The sequence below is a fragment of the Hemitrygon akajei genome, chromosome 1 (assembly GCF_048418815.1).
Source record: "Hemitrygon akajei chromosome 1, sHemAka1.3, whole genome shotgun sequence".
NCBI lineage: Eukaryota > Metazoa > Chordata > Chondrichthyes > Myliobatiformes > Dasyatidae > Hemitrygon > Hemitrygon akajei.
Genome location: NC_133124.1, coordinates 189059853 through 189072477, shown reverse-complemented (window position 1 = coordinate 189072477; position 12625 = coordinate 189059853). Strand labels below are relative to the sequence as shown.

At 41.2% G+C, this 12625-nt stretch overlaps 1 protein-coding gene and 1 long non-coding RNA gene across 2 annotated transcripts in view; one reads left to right on the top strand and one right to left on the bottom strand.

The window, feature by feature from the left end:
• Nucleotides 1–1681: 1681 nt before the first annotated feature.
• On the bottom strand, nt 1682–10421 carry LOC140733572 (uncharacterized). The gene is made up of 3 exons (XR_012100315.1): nt 10204–10421; nt 9753–9896; nt 1682–6275 (listed from the first exon to the last, which is right to left on the bottom strand). It is a non-coding gene; the product is annotated as an uncharacterized lncRNA (long non-coding RNA).
• A 93-nt stretch (nt 10422–10514) lies between these two features.
• Nucleotides 10515–12625, top strand: part of ncaph (non-SMC condensin I complex, subunit H) — a 55844-nt gene continuing 53733 nt past the window's right edge. Inside the window, exon 1 of the mRNA XM_073057057.1 lies at nt 10515–10607. The gene's annotated coding sequence lies outside the window, so the exon portion shown is untranslated. The remainder of the gene's footprint in view (nt 10608–12625) is intronic.

Sequence of the window (12625 nt, the reverse complement as noted above, 5' to 3'; positions counted from 1 at the left end):
GTTTGGTGGCAAAGGGGTTCTCCAGAGTGGATGAGGTCAGTGATGGTATCGGAGACAGTTTTCTGATGGTGTGGAGTGTGGTCCACTTCGAGGGGTACGTATGAGGAGGTGTCTGAGAGTTGCCACCTGGCCACATCAAGGTAGAGGTCCGTGTGCCACACGATAGGAGCACCTGCTTTGTCTGCGGGTTTATTGGTAAGGTTGGGAGTGGTGCAGAGAGAGTGGATAAGGTTGGAGGAGGACAGAGGAGTGCTGAAGTCAAGATGGATGATGTCTCGTTGTTAATTTGAGGAGAAAACATCCAGAGCAGGAAGAGAACCAGGGCGGGGTGCCAAGAAGAGGAGGAGAGATCAACGGTGTGGATTGTGGAATCTTTGTTAAAGAAGTGGACTTGGAGATGGAGGCGAAGGAAGAAGAGCTTGACATGGCGGTGGGCATGGAATTCACTGAGGTGCGGGTGAAGGGGGACAAAGGTGAGGCTTCTACTGAGGACAGAACGTTCTGCCTCAGAGAGCAGGAGGTGCAGGGAATTAAAGTTCAAAGTAAAGTTTATTATCAAAGTTCATACATGACACCACATACAAACCTGAGATTCTTTTTCCTGCGGGTAAACTCAAAATATCTATAGAACAGTACCTGTTAAACAGAATCAATGAACAACAAACTGTGTAAATGCAAATATAAGTAAACAGCAATAAAAATAAGTATGAAATAACAAGATAAAGAGTCCTTAAAATGGGACTATTGGATGTGGGAACACCAAAAATTGAATGAGTATAGTTATCCCATGTTGTTCACGAGTCTGATGGTTGAGGGGTAGTAATGGTTCTTGAACCTGGTGGTGCGAGTCCTGAGGCTCTTGTACCTTGTATTTGATGGCAGCAGTGAGAAAAGAGCATGGCCTGGGTGAGGATCTCAGATGAGGGATGCTGCTTTCCTATGACAACATTTCACGCAGATGTCTTGATGGTTGGCGAGGATTATAGCTGGGATCAGAGGGAGGTAGAGCTGGTGGTGCCAGAGGAGTAAGGATGGTTGCGGTGTTCAAGGAAGGTAGGGAAGGAGGAAGATGAAGGTTCAGAGGATGAAAGAGCTGATAGTAGGGCTTGAGAAACATGGTACTACATAGTGGTGGTGGTGAAAAAGGAGACTGGGGGTTCAGTGGCAGCACGTGGTCTCGGTCTGGAGGTGTTGGTGACCAAGGTCCAAGCTGGAGCTGGAGCTAGAGGTCGTGCTATTAGCAGTCTGAAGTTGTCTGGGGTCATAGGAACCCGCATTGATGGAGGTGGAATCTTACATATGTGGCTAGGTCTTGAGATAGATTGAACATAACCTATTATTTGTTAATTTATCTATTAATCTATTATTTGTTAATTTGTCAGAAAGCAGCCAGTGGCTATATACTGACACATCAGATCAAACCTAAGGACATCATGAACACTTGGAAACTTCTTGATCTCTCTTTGTATTGGAAAACAAGTCATTGTCACTCACCTAAGTCTGTAAAGCAGTAGTTCCCAAACTTTTTTGGGCCACCGCCCCCTTGCCTCCCAGACCACATCCTCATGTGCACTGTCCCCCCTTTCTGGCCATTGCATAAAAACTACTGTATACAGAATTTTGATTTACAATGCACAGTGAACAAAAATAGAAACTGCAAATTCAAATTAGTGACAAATAATTGCAAAATATTATTCAAATTTATTAAAAGCTACAAAATTGTTTTATTTAATTACAGTAAAAACAATTTTCATCAACAATTTTAGAGCATACATTAATAGTCCAACTCTCTACTACTTCATTGTTTTCTCATCTTTCAATGAGATGGTGCAGTGATATCAGCTTCTCAACATCAGACTGAATGTCATTCAGAAGGAATCTCAGATCCCCACGAGTCTGTTTCGTTGCTTTGAAAGAAGTTGGGCAACTGCATTGAAACCGCAATCCCCCAAATGCGATGTTGGGAAGGCAATAAAGAACACCTTGACCTTTTCCCCCAGTGCATTATGGTGTTCAGAGATTACTTTCTGCACCCAAAAGTGTTAATATGATCTTTTGAACCTTGGCTTCAGCTTAAAGTCATTTTGTAGTGAGATCAGTTCTTCCTGTTAATTCCTTATCACAAGTGTTCAGGAATGGATTTATTACCCAGTCTGGAATTTGGATTGAGAGAAGATGCTGAAATGTCTCTGACATGTCTTTATGTAGCTCATCCAGTCGGGGACAATTTACCTGATGATCATCATCTGGCATTCTTTCTTTCTTTCCCTTCCAACTCAGAGAGCCTTGGAAATTGTATGAGGTTGCAGCAATCGATGTTGCACTTAAATAGGGTTAACTTGGACAGAAATGTGGAGAATACTGATTTGACTTTGATAAGCTTCACATCATTTTCTTGCAAATGAAGATTGATTTAATTAATCTTTGCAAATAATTCTGACAAATAAGCAATGTCATGCCTAATATTCTTGAGTTATTACTAAATGAAGCATTCAAATCTTTAAAGAATTTTATTAAAGCTCTGAGAGCTATCTGACTTCTGTGAACAACAGCAAGCGTTCAAACTATTCATCATTCTCAATACAAAGCTCTCAAAATAGTTGAGAACCGTGGGCATGGGACTTGATTTTGTTGTGTAACTGATCACTTAATGTGTTTTGCTACAAGATGTTGTCTATGAATTACATAGTGAATTTTGAATTGCTTTTTAGCTAGTTTGGTACAATATTGTGGGCTGAATGGCCTGTTCCTATGCTGTACTGTTCTAGGTTCTATGCTCTATGAATGGTAAATATGTTAGGTACAGTTTTTTCAAGAAAGTAATAACCCAACAGTAGGTTCCTATCATTGATGGTGCCCAATTTGTTACATGAGGAAGAATATTGGTGAGCAGAATGTCCTTCTCTTTGAAAAATTGCTCAACAATCTGAAATATTGACTACCTCTTCATTTCTGTTTCTAGTCCCTTTGCAAATAACAACTCTTGAACCATCCTTACATTTTTTATGAAGTGAATATAAGAAGCAAAGATCTGTTGCCTGGCAAAGTTGACTCATCCAAGTGCAGAGCAAATTTTGTTGTCTTAAGTATCTTGCACAATATGTCTTCCACATTCTCATTGCCTATTCATTTTTGAACACAGTTGTCAATGAGAGGAATTGCTTGAATTATTTGTTCTGGTGGCTTATGCAAAACTGTACTCAACCTCCTTCACAGCTGGAAATATCAGTTCCTTTTCAACTGTATGGGGCTTTCCAGATTTAGCAATGAACAATAACATGTTGTATGAAGCATGTAAACCATCACTGTTTTGTTGTGAAGTGCTGAAAATATGCTTTGAAGTGGTTTCCATTTCTGAAAGTTTTCATGAAGTGATTGAAAATAAGCCAAGTTCTTGTTTGCTTTATCAGAGTGTATTCTCTTCAAATGTTGAAGGAGCCTACAGTTTCATTGTCTCATTTGAAAAAACTGTATTAAAACAACAGATTGTCTGCTGTTGGTTGCTTGGTGCCGGTATAAAACCACATTTCAGATATTCCACACTATACTGTCTACACTTCTTTTGGCCTGCTTCTGCCATTTTCATTATGGATTAACGGCCACCATCAATCGCCTATTGTTTGTGTGACCTCAAACATGCGATTAAAAAAGGGGAAAATTATTAAGTCATCACAGCTCAGGCAAAACCTGACTCTCTGTCTGACGGTACGTAAAGTGGGGCAGCGCTATCTTGCTTGGGCTGTGGGCTAGAGAAATGTGGTTAAGACCATCGAAAAGGCAGATTCCGAACTTTACCTCTTTGAACGCCGTATCCTAATTCACAAGAATTGTGTCACTGCATGAATAGTGTATGGGAATTGTATTAGCTAACACTGTTCTCCAGTAGTGAATGGCAATGATGTGTGGGCCAGGCCTGGAAATTACACCATTTCTCAAGATATGCCAAATGCAGAGTGTCACATTGCTTTTCAACAAATGTCTTTCAACCAAAGTCGAAGTGAACAGTGGATTAGCAAGGGATTAAGATGAGGCGATTAAGTGATCATTATAATCAATTATGAGGCAATGAGGATCAAATGCTTATAAGTAATTCCCCTAGCAACTGAGTGCTGCTTTTACACTCCCTTTATCTTTATCACACTCGTAGAGACTCCCACCACCCCTGGGGTGGGCGATATCATCCACTTTAGGAACTACTGTAAAGCAAAAGCAGATTAGATTTGTTGTTGGAGATGCACATTCTTCACCCAAGTTGCATAATTGTTCAATGGTATTTTAACCTTTGTGCCTTTCTCCTCCATAGAACAGTGGGAGCTCTGTTCCAAATGCAAGGAGACTGTATATAGGCTGGTTAATGGTGATTGACACGGCTGTTGTTAAGGTATTTGTAGTAATTCTATATGTAACTTAATTCTGTGGCATTGTGGGAAATTAGTACCTAGAATGCCTTTGGTCATCTATTGTAGAGGAAGAGGTGGCCCATAGTGTTCCATTACTTAGGTGGGGTTAGAGTTCAAAAGTGTGATGGGTGAAGGAAAGTACGTGTCCATGAACCTAGAGGTCTGGGATTTGAGGCTTAGGCAGCAGTGTGAAGAGGGCATGACCCATATGGTAGGGATCTTTGTTGATAGATGCTGCCTTCTTGAGGTAATGCAACCTATGGATGCTGTCAATGGTGGGGAGGGTGGATGCAGGGATGACAATTATGAATGTGAGTATGTAGAATGCTCCTACCTTTAGATCTAACTGTGCAATTGTACTTTCTTTGCAGTTTAACAATAAATTATCTGCTTGTATTTCAAGTAGCTTTTACATGCCTAACATTTCATATGCCTCTAGTACTTACACAAAGTTTAATTCTGGAAAGCTCTGGAAGCTCGCCATTAAGTGAAAAAAAATGTTCTTCTCATTGGTTAACTTTTTACAGCAGTATTGACTAAATATTTCCTAATTAGATTATTATTCTATCGATTAGATTGGAATTTTCCTTATCTCTAGTCATATAAAATAGCTGTTTTTGTGGCGCCATATTCTTATTCATGAATCTTAGCTTTCCCTGTCACTGTCTCTTCAGTTTCCTCTGTTCTATCAACTCTTAATAAAATAATCATGAAGCAACAAGTTTTATGCCTTGCTCCTGACTTCTAAAAGGACCCTGAAATCTAAACACCAGAATCCAACATACCCTAGATGTCAAGCACATGACCAGGCACTCATATAGAGAGGCAAGAGTTTCCAGTGAGAAATAAATTTCACAGTGGCCAACTTTCCTGTTTCCAGAAACTCTTATTTAATTCAGCTTGTATTGTAATACAGTGAGTAAACCAGGGTGAAATATAGAACAATACAGCACAGGAACAAGCCCTTTGGGTCATGTTGCTGAATTGAACTAATCCCTTTACCTACATAAGTCCATATCCCTTTATCCATGTCTAAGAGCCTCTTAAATGCCAGTCACACTGGCTTGCAGAAATGACCTTTGCACAATGCTACCATCAGGGAGGGAGTATAGGAGGCTTCTTTCCCTCCACCATTAGATTTCTGAGTGGTCCATGAACACTACCTCACTATTTAGTTCTTTTTGCACTACTTATTTATTTATATATATATATTTCTTATAGTAAATTTTTTTGTATGCATCGCAGTGTACTGCTGTTGAAAAACAACACATTTGACTTCCTGGTAATAAATCTGATTCGCCACTAACCCTAGTAGCACATTTTAGTGTTAATAAATTTTTAAAGACTTGCCAGGCTCATTTCCTTTGAACTCCCTCCCCAACTTCTACCTCACCACACCACAAATACATGCCCTCTAGATAAATAGATAGATAGATAGATAGATACTTTATTCATCCCCATGGGGAAATTCAACTTTTTTTAAAAAAGATTTTTAGTATTAGACATTACTATATTATTGTAAGTCACAATAATATGTTTAAAACAAAATAAGTAGTGTAAAAAGACAGCAAAATAGTTAGCGTTCATGGACTGTCCAGAAATCTGATGGTGGGGGGGGGGGGGGGGGGGAGGAAGAAGTTGTTCCTAAAACATTGAGCATGCACCTTCAGTCTTCTGTACCTCGTTGATGGTAGTTATGAGAAGAGGGAATGGCTTCATTGGTGAGTTTCCTTCTTGATGAATGTTGTCATCCTGTGCATTGCCTTTTGAAGATGTCCTTGATGGTGGGGCTGCTAGTGCCTATGATGAGTTGGCTGAGTTTACAACCCACGGTAGCTTTTCCCATCCTGTGCATTGGCATCTCCATACCAGATTCTGTGGACGAGAAAGAGATACCCTGTTGCCAGGATCAGTGACATCTTGAACTGAGACCACAGCATTCTAAAGGGGGACAGTGAATAGTCAAAAGATTACTGGTAACAACAACATAGGTAGGCTAATGGATGAGGTTCTGAACAGAGAATATAGGGAGCTAGGTAGGAAGTGGAAAAGCCAGACCTCAAGAGTAGTAATTTCTGAGCCTGTGCCACATGGCAGTGAGGGTAAGGGTTTTTCTGCAGAGGGCTGGGTTTCAGATTTCTGGATCATTGGGATCTCTTCTGGGGAAAATATGACGTGTACAAAAAGGATGGGTTACTCCTGAACTTGAGGGCCAGGTTTGCTAGAACATTGGAGAGGGTTTAAACTAATTTGGCAGGAGGTTGGGATACTGAATGATAGGGCAGTTGGCATACGTAGATGCAGCGTGTAGTGGGATTGTGAGGAAGGATATAGATATGTCTCCGATGGTGGGGAAGCACGTGCTTACGATGGAGTTGGCTGTGTCTACAGCCCTCTGCAGCTTTCTCCGTTCCATACCAGACTGTGTTAATGAACCAATACTGATACCAAGAAATCATATTTAATGTTGATTATTCCTCTGCAGTATCAGTCCTAATGCAGGGTCTCATGCCCGATATCCCTCTGCCTCTACAATTATTGCTCAAGCTGCTGAGTTTCTCCATCAGTTTGTCTTCTGCACCATAGATACATATGGAAGGATGTCTGGTTGGCACGCAAACAGAAGTGTTTCGCTGTGACAATAATGAAACGATGTAATATCGAACAAAAGTTTTCAAACTTTCCATGTAAAAAGGATAACATTTTAAGCCTTATTGTACCTTGTTCAATGTTTTCATGAATAAACTATTTTAAAAGCAATCTATCTTCATTGTACAATCTATTTCCTGAAAATTCCATGATCTCCATTCAACCTGCTTTCTATGTATCCTCCTTGATGTTATGAGACTTTTACCTTCAGCACACTTCATGCAACATACATTTTTGTCTGACCATTGGAGCTGAGATTCTATATTTTTCCAGTTAATTCTAACAGAAGAAGAACAAGCTAAATTGCTACCCAGTGAACAGAATGCTTTTTCTCACAAAGCAACTGTGCCTGTTCACCCACTGTATACTATAGGTATGCCTAAACCTGACTGCTTTCTTAAACTCACCACCAGAGTATGCTAGTCTATATAAAATAGTCCTGTGCCTAAACTTGAACATCACTTAATGGTGATTATAAAACTATTAACTCCAGACGGTGGCCATATTGATATGGTGTGTGATGCAGCAAAAAGTTACGTCAGCAAAAGAGGCATTGTGCTAACTTGTAGTTCCATGCAGTTATTTTACAGGACAGGTGAGATACCTAAATGAATCAATGGTTAAACATTTTCCATAATTTTTAATTTCATATTTGCTTGCAAACAAAAAGGAATGTGCATGATTTATTCTGAAGGCTGCAAGAAAATCTGCAGATGCTGGAAATTTGAGCAACACACACAAAATGCTGGAGGCACTCAACAGGTCAGGCAGAATCCATGGACTGAGACCCTTCATCAGGACTGGGTAAATTCATCTCTAGCACCACTTCCACTAGTAAGTTCAAAGCGTTAAACAGTTTAAAAGCTCAATGCTCAAAGTAACATTTTTATCAAAGTACATACTGTATATGCCACCATATACGTTCCTTGGTAATGGTTTGTGCTAAATCTGCACTCTCACGTTTATGACATATTAATTTCCCGTCAATTGTGGGAAATCAGTAAATTGACTGGCTAAAGGTTTCAACTTGGTCTTACTGAACTAGTGCAGATGAAACTCACTCTATGTGCAGCTGCACTGATGACAAATGAAGAGAGTGCAGGTGCTGGAATCTGGAGCATAAAAGAAACTACTGGAGGAAATCAGTGTCAGTTACTTGGGTTTCCAACATCTACCCACTTTCCTACGAGATTCCACCATCTACAGCCTTTTGTTACCTCCACACTTTTGTTTCTTGCCCCTCCTCCACTTGACTCCATCTGCCAATCACCCTCCTTTATTTGGATGCTCCTATTCCTTGCCAGATCTGTCCCAGTCCCTGGAGCTCTTTATACTTGCTATCACTCTACGAACTTCAGTCCAAATGAAAGTCTCAACCCAAAATGTTGACTATCCATTTCCCTTTACAGATGCTGCCTAACTGCCGTTCGTCTAGCAGCTAATTCTTTTCCCACTACGATAATGTTAGATACATCTGGTAAGCTGCTAACCAAGTAGAAATTAATCCAACACTAACTTCTACATTCCAAGGAATAAGGAACTTACTTAATCTCTCATACAACTCAGGTCCTCCAGATCCAGCAACATCCTTGTAAACTTTCCCCTGTACTCTTTCAGCCTTATTTACATCTTTCCTATAAGTAGGTCTCACCAATGTCTTATACAACTTCAACACAACATCCCAACTCCTCCACTGAATACTTTGATTTATGACGACCAACATGCCAAAAAAATTATTTCCAACCCTGTCAACCTGTGACGCCACTTTCAATGAATTATGGACCTGTATTCCCAGATCCCTTTGTTCTACCGCACTCCTCTGTGCCCAGCCATTCACTGTGTAAGACTTACCCTGGTTGGTCCAAATGAAATGCAACACCTCGCACTTGTCTGCACTAAATTCTATCTGCCATTTTGCAGCTAATCCAGATTCTCTGCAAGCCATGGTAGTCTTCCTTGCTGTCCAATACGCCCCCAATCTTGCTGTCATCTGCAGTTCTGCCGATACAGTTAACCATATTTTCATTCAGATTATTGATCTACACGACAAACAAGAAAGGACCCAGCATGATCCCTATGGCACACCACTAGTCACAGACCTCTAGTCAGAGGCAACCATCTACTACCACTCTGTGGCTTCTCCCACAAAACCAATGTCTAATCCAGTTTGCTACCTTTATCTTGAATACCGAACGACTGAACCTTCTTGACCAACCTCCCAAGCATGGCCTTGTCAGAAGTCCACACAGATAACATCCTGTGCCTTGTCTTCAACTTTCCTGGTAACTTCCTTGAAAAGCTCTGTAAGATTGGTTAGACGAAGCCACACTGACGATCATTAATCAGTCCATGTCTATCCAAGTACTTATATATCCAGTCCCATACAATACCTTCTAATGAATTTCCCAATACAGATGTCAGGCTCACTGCCTTGTAATTTTATGGTTATATTTAGAGCCTTTCTTAAACAGTGGAACAACAGAGGTTATTCTCCCTCTGGCATCTCGCCTGTCGCTAAAGATGATTTAAATATCTGTGCAAGGGCCCTGGCAATTCCTGTCTCCTGCAGTTGTTGGATATCAACTGCATTCTGAAACTATTTTGTTATTTTTAATGCTTTCTGATCTGTGACTTTGGAAACTTTGCACTACAGAGCTAATGAATGTATATTGAAAGATGAGCATCAATTCCTGACATACTTACTTGAAAAAAAGCTACTCTTCCTATTATTTTTCTCTCCATGCTATTAACGCCAGTCTTATTCTACGGAGATCAACACTGAGAACAACTCCATGATGTGGCTCCTTATCAAGTGGCGTTTGGAGGTCCAAATACACCCTATGAAGTCTAAAATAGAATTAGGATCAATATCAGGAAATTCTTCACAAGACACTTAATACATGACATGCATCTGAACGGGAGTAAGTGGAAAAGAAAATTCAGAATTCCTTAAACAAAAACTGGAAGCTGTAATGACAGGATTTAGGACCATAAGACATAGGAGCAGATTAGGCCACTTGGCCCATCGAGTCTGCTCTACCATTCAGTCATGGCTGATCCTTTTTTCTATCTCTCCCTGACCCCAGTTCCGGGCCTTCTCCCCGTAACCTTTGATGCCATGTCCAATCAGGAACCTATCATCCTCAACAATCACCTTCATCCAACAATTTCAGTAAAAATTCAGCTTCTGACAGCCAGACGTTGGACGGTTCTGTCTTCTGAAAAGATTCTCTGCGAACGCCAAGCAACCCTCCCGCCTGAATAACACTCAGAATGGGCTGAAACAACTCAGCAGCTCAGGCAGCGTCTGTGGAGAGGAATAAACAGTCGACATTTCAAACAGAAATCCGCCGAGGCCACGCACGCGCGGTCCTGCGCGGGTCGGGGGGGGGGGGGGGAGCCCTGGGCGCGCGTGCGCAGTGTTGGGCCGCGGGAGATTTTGAATTTCCTTTCATTAACGGACGCCGGTCGGCGGCGGGACCGGAAGTGCGGCGATCTCCGGTCTGGGGCAGCAGAACTGACGGACCGCGGCGTGTAAACGGTGTTCTAGAGACCCAGGTCAGTGTGGTGCGGGGCGGCCGGGGGAAGGGATCGGTGATTGCCCGTCTATTGTGGCTGCCCCTTCCCCGGTCGGGTGCGGGAGCCCCGGGCTCTGTGTGTGGGGTGGCAGGCTCGTGTTATTGCACACACGGAATCAATAGACTGCTGTTCCCATAGTTATATACAGTGTGCTCTGCAGCTGATGATGAGGTGCATTGACTACTACGAAGCAGAATAATAGAAAATGTTCACGAATTGAGATGAAATGGTCAGCAAGTTCCAAAGCAGCTCAGTGTACAGGAACTTCCCATTGCCAACCCACTTGAATCTGTCTGTAGTCACAATCACAACAGGAGCATCACCTCATCTTCCTTCTGGCTACGTTACACTCTTCCAGAATCAATGGTGGTTCCTTCAGCCTTAGAAAACCTGTTGTAATATTTGGTGACTTCTGTAAGTCATCAAGCTAGTTTTTTAAAAGTTGTTTTTCTTGTCTTTAAATAGCTCGGTCCTGATGATGCAGGGTGTCGACCTAAAACGTTGACAATTCTTTTCCTCCTACAGTTGCTGAGTCCCTCCAATAGATTGTTGTCCCAATGTGTGCAGGTTGGTCTGAGTTTCATTTTTGATGACATATTGAGTGACTGCTGCTTCTAATTTTTGGATCAATAGGAAGCTGTTTGTTTCCAAATTAGACTCTGACTACTTGAGCATCCGGTCTTAGATATTTATAAAGCTTACAATTTTTTTTCCTCAAGATCAAAGAGATTTAAATAAATGATCCACTTCTCCACAGGATAAAACTTTGCAATGTTGGGAAGAGATATCAGTTTTAGTGGATGGCACTGTCATTTCGTCTAACATACACTTATTGTAGGAGCACTTTAGGTAGTATTGTGGCAGTTTTGCTATCTTTCCCATGTAATAATAATTATGTAACAGAAAGAGAGATGGCTATTACAATGGCTGTTTTGAAAATCATAATGGTGGTCATGGACAAGGTAATCACTAATTAAGATGTAATTCATTGAAGATTTATCTGACAACACACACACACACACACACACACACACACACACACACACACACACACACACACACACACACACACACACACACACACACACACACACACACACACACACACACACACACACAAATGCTGGTGGAACGCAGCAGGCCAGGCAGCATCTATAGGAAGAAGTACAGTCGGTGTTTCGGGCCGAGGCCCTTTGTCAGGACTAACTGAAAGAAAAGATAGTAAGAGATTTGAAAGGGGAGGGGGAGATCTGAAAATCTCCCCCTCCCCCTCCCACTTTAAAATCTCTTACTATCTTTTCTTTCAGTTAGTCCTGACGAAGGGTCTCGGCCCGAAACGTTGAATGTACTTCTTCCTATAGATGCTGCCTGGCCTGCTGCGTTCCACCAGCATGTTGTGTGTGTTGCTTGAATTTCCAGCATCTGGAGATTTCCTCATGTTTGAAGATTTATCTGATTGGTTTATGAACTGTAGAACATGTGCTATTGATGCTTAACACTTTGATCACCAGCAGTTAATGTGAAAATAAAACTGGAAATATTTTAAGAAAGGCTGTAAACATAAACCTGGAAAATATAGGCCAGTGAGTCTGACATCAGTAGTGGGAAAGTTGCTGGAAGGTGTTCTAAGAGACCAGATATGAGCCTATAAAAGTATTCACCTCTCTTAGAGGCTTTCATGTTTTATTGTTTTACAACAGTGGATTTAATTTGGCTTTTATTGACACTGATCAACAGAAAAAGACTCTTTTGTGTCAAAGTGATCTAAATTATTTACAAATATAAAACACAGAATAATTGATTACATAAGTATTCACCCCCTTCAAGTCAGTATATAGTAGATGCACCTTTGGCAGCAATTACAGCCTTGAGTCTGAGTGGATAGCTATCAGCTTTGCACACCTGGACTCTGCAGTTTTCCCTCATTCTTCTTTACAAAACTGCTCAAGCTCTGTCAGTTTGCGTAGGGATCGTGAATGAACAGCCCTTTTCCAGTC